This window comes from Atta cephalotes, assembly GCF_000143395.1.
Source record: "Atta cephalotes unplaced genomic scaffold scaffold00007, whole genome shotgun sequence".
NCBI lineage: Eukaryota > Metazoa > Arthropoda > Insecta > Hymenoptera > Formicidae > Atta > Atta cephalotes.
In genome coordinates, this window is record NW_012130071.1 from 3,789,219 (window position 1) to 3,794,626 (window position 5,408).

Sequence of the window (5,408 nt, forward strand, 5' to 3'; positions counted from 1 at the left end):
CGACTGTTATAGGCATTTAATTTCTAGTTCGTTTTATAAAATAATATATGTATGCCAAAATGAATGTTTATTTTATAGGACACACACATACATACACGCACATACACACAACGCTCGCGCGCGCGCACGCACGCATGTATACATACATTGATAATATAATCAATAAATAAATATTCGCTCCTGGTATAAAATAAAAAATAATTTATAAAATTATTTCTGGCTTATATATTCTTATCTATGATGTTAGTAGGTAAGTTATGTATGTAATGTGTACAAATTTCTAACATACACATATATACACACATATATATATATATATGTGTGTGTGTGTGCGTAGAAGAGTATACAATTACTGTTTTATAATATTTCAATTTTTTATATAATCATTCCATAAAATTTATGTAAGTGTTCCATAAGCGCTAATAAAATTACGCATAGAATAGTTAAAATTTTGTTGTAATTATTTACCTGTTCACGTAACTCCTCATCGAGAGTATAATTGGATAATTTATGAAGAATTGCTATTGTTTTGCTTATCTGAAATTGTTTTTATACAATATGGAAGTTTGTAGTAAAATTGAAAATTATATACCTAATGAATAAGATTGTGTCATTTCAAAAAAAATTCGATATATATATATATAACTTCAGTCTTGCAAAATTATTGCTTCTACTTTATTCTAGTTGTAAATAATTATATTAACAATGTTTTAATTCTAATATATGTACCTTATAGTAAACAGCTTGACATACGTAATTTAATGTAAAGAATAATATGCCATCCAAAATGAAAAAAGAACAATCAATTAATATGCTGATACTAAATCGAAATGTCCATACTTTCGGCTCTGAAAGTAGTCTAAATATTAGGACATATAAATATAAAGTTTTTATAAAGTAAAATAGCATTTGTAATGACATTTGTATATTAAATACGTTGTTTAATTTGTGTGATATAAGGCACAGTTTGAGATGGACATGCCTATAAATAAATCATAATTATTATAATTAATTAAACTATAAAAATACGTACAAGAAGTACTAAGTAAAATACATTTTTAGCGTAGATATAGTTATTTTAATTTGCGATCAATTCAGAATGTGTGTATTACTTCATACAAGACTACGTTCGGATTCCCATCCGGATGCTCCTCGGGTGTCATGTTATTCTTGTTTAATGTAAACAATAAGGATAATGTGACATCCGGAGAGCACCCAGAGAATCCAAACGCAGCACTGTTGAGGTAATTATTTTTGTATGCACAAAGTGGTTCATATTTAACTTAAAAATCTCGAATATTTCACTTATTTGTGATGTACTGAAAAATGTTTCAGATAAAAATGAAACGGCTTTGAGAGGAATATTTTGGTATGATTTTTTTCTAGATGGAGATATGAATCAACTATTTTTTTTACATGTAATATATGATTTTATATGATTTTTTTTACGTAATATGATTCCTTTAATTACATTACATAAAAATTAAGGTAGAAATGTTAAAAAATTAATATAATAGTTTATAAGATATTCTATATTCTTATTATAGCACATACGTATACATATTGACATAAAATGACATAAAATAACACATAAACTACTAATATTTTTGCTAATCGTATCTTCATACTTTCATGCACAGACTAATGAGATAAATCAATTTGTGTAAAGAAGACACATAGTTATTCATTTAAAAAATTATCCATTTTACATACATACTTTTTTAAAGCAATTATGTGCTTTCTTTACACAAATAGATTGATCTCATTATTCTGTTCATAAAAGTATTAACGATTATAAAAAAATTAATAATTTACAAGTTATTTAACATTTTATGTCAATATATGCCAGTATAAAATATCTTGAAAATTATTGATTTTTTTATATAATATCTTAACATTTCTATATGCAGAATAATTGGAGAAATCATATTGTGTGAAACATTATTGTATAATTCCATTAATAAAAAAGTGAAAGTAAACAACATTTTTGCGCTTCAAATCTAAAAAATATTACGTTGCCAATATATACCTCCTCCTTCTAACCGTTGCAAAAACATATTTTTTAATCCTTTATACTTTTCAAAATATTACGAAAGTTAAAATGAGGCACCTGTACATATACATATATGCGTGCGTATTTATGTGCATGGTAATTCTTTAGAAAATTACATTATAATCCAAATAGATTGTTTGCAATTTTTAACTCTTGTTATCAGTTGATGGACAAAAATGGATCTGTTTTGTCTTCTATAATCTGCATTATTTTTTAGAAGATCGGAATAGAGTACATGTAAACAATTATTAACTCTATGAAATCTGGAACTTATATACCTGAATTAAATAAAAAAGATTGTCTTTCATTAAGATTAAGGTATATATATTATATACGCATGCATTACAATTGCATTAATTAGTAATCAAAATCTAAAAGAATTTATTTTTTCTATGTTTTATCGTATTTTATATATATATATATATAACTAAATTCTTTTGTGTATATATATATACATATATATATATATATATTATATGTGTATGTGTGTATACACATATGTGTCATATAACAGAATAAACTTTCATTATTTTAGATTATTTTATAATGTATTATTTACACTATAATTTTAATGTTAATACTGGTAAAATGTTATTTGAAATTATATAAAGTACTTAATAAAGGAGATTACGTAGTATTATCCATTTACATTTTATATAATAATTTGGTTAATGATAAAAATTTAAATTTGAAACTTTACTTAACGGTTACATTCGTCAAATATTCGTATTGTTCAATCGATTTTAAATTCAAAGTTACGAAACATTTATTACATAGAACATTATTTATAAAAATATGGCGCCATTACAGTAATAATTTGAAAAAAAAACAGAGATGGCTTCTTACAAAAATAGATTGAAAAAATTAATTTTGTTTAAAAAAAAAGCATTGCGTTTGGTAACAAAATTAACAAAAAACTAAGACACTTTAGAACATTTTAGAACAAATGCAAATAAATGTATGTATATACACATAACTTCTGCTGCATATAGATAAGCTGCTCAGTACTAAAAAATCTACTCAAGATAGTACACATAATATTTCACACAAGACCAAAAAGAATGTCACCAGAATATCGTCAAAATATTTCAAATGTTTTTACAGAATATTTTATTTAAAATTTTCTGGAAACCTCTAGAGATATTGCATGTAGAATATTTCATTTGAAATATTGTAAAGACATTTTATTTAAAGTATTACATTTTCAATGTTCTATTAATGTTCTGGAGATGTTTTCTTCAATTCTTTCTCTGAACGTTTCATATGAAATAGCTTAGCGACATTTTCTTTGAAATATTTAAGAATATTATGAATGAAATATTCTAGAAACATATCATTTTATAGAGTTTGACCCTAACACACCTGTTAATCTTATCACCCTAAAATAAGCACAAAATTAAGATATTTTTTTTTAATTAACTATTGTGTAGAATTAACTTATATTTTATGTATATAATATACAATGTTCAAACTGTAAATTTGTAAATTTTAAAATAGATTAATTAAACAGTTTAAACTACAAAGCAATTCGCGCAAAACTCTTTCTCGTCGCGGCGGGATCGGATAGATATAACGTTTCCAAGGGCAGGAGTGGTCTGAAATAAAAAACAAAATTTTCTTGTAAACAGATATAATAGATATCGTGTAAAATAGGTTTTTTTTTATTGAAAAATGTGGAAAGTAGTTCGATCTGAAAAAAAAATTTTTTTTTCATCTTAAAATGACAACTTCAAAAATTTATTATAAATGAATTAACATATAAAAAAAATCGTATGTTAATAAATAATTTTCTTAAGAATATTTCTGCCAAAATTGAAGTCAATTGAATTGTTAGGTTTGGAGAAAAGTTTATATTCGTCTTGAAAAACATAGTTTTGAGAAAAACGCAAGAGAAGATTTTCGAAACGATTTTTTTTTATACAGTACCCTCCAAGTTTGGGAACACATTATAAATGTGTGTAAAAAAAAATGTGTTTAAAAAAAATACAATCGATATATTTCGGTTTGTAAATAATTATTTAATTGAAAAAAAAACGAAATAAAAGTATACACATACATAAGTATACATAAGTATACATATTATCTAACACGCTATTAGAATATAAAATTTTAATTAAATTTTAGATTCCTCGAAATAACCACCTTTTACTTTAATGATTGCTTTGGCATGCGGTAAATCAACTTTCGCAGAGATTCAGTCGAGATACGTTTCCATTCTTGCTATAGAACCTTCCAAAGATGTGTCTCACTCGTGATTCACTCTGTGCGGATTCTCCTGTCTAACTCATCCCATAGTAATTTAATTGGATTACTCTCTCTGGGAACGGCGGGCATTTCATGTTTTTCAGGATTTTCTTCTTCTCTAGTGATTGCAAGTAGTTTTTATAAAGTTGAGATGTATGTTTTAGGTCTTTGTCTTGTTGTAATATGGACTCTTTTCAATCAGACACAAATCAGATGTTTTGGCGCGTTGCTGCGGAATGCTATGATAATCTTCTTTCTTCATTGTCCCCATTACTTTCACTAAATTTCCAGTCTTATCCCCTTCAAAACACTTCCAGATCATCATAGAACCTCCTTTTTAACATTTCAAACTTTGATTCATTTGTAAATAAGACTTTTTCCTAATCCTATTTTGTCCAATTTTGATGTGTTTTAGCTCGATCTGAAGTCTTTTTCTCTTATTAATAGTCCTTAGTAACAATTTGTTTGTAACTCCTTTAAGATTCTTAGCTGCCAAGCGCCGTGTCTATGTTGACTCACTCATTAGAGTTTCCCTGGGTATATTGAGTTCAGTAATCAAATTACAATAGTTTTGAATCTATCACGCTTACTTGTCACTACTAAGAACTTATCTTCACGTTGTGATGTCTTCCTGGATGCTCTAGAGGGCGGTCATCATGCGAACCTGTATCTCGATACCAATGAATGGTCTTGGCAAGTTGATGGATAACTTCAGCTTTAGTGATATTTGTCGGATACCATATCTTCTCGTAAGGTTATAATCTTGACATGCGATTTATATGAAATCTGATGCTTCGGGGTCATTTTGATGATTGTAGCTTTCATAATTTTTTTACGGAATCTGAAATTAACTTGCAACTCAACAATTCACTACTCTAACAGAAACCGTAAAACTATGAACCGTATAACTAATGAAATGACCTGTGATGTGTATTTATAATGCACGCAAGTACGATGTGATAAAACAAGTGACAATAAATAAACAATAGACCAGAGCGCGAAATTCAATCTTGAGCGCTCTGATGTGAAATAATTATCCAAAATATTTTCGGCTTGTGTGTGTGTGTGTGTGTGTGTGTGTGTGTGTGTATGTGTGTGCGCGCGCGCGCGT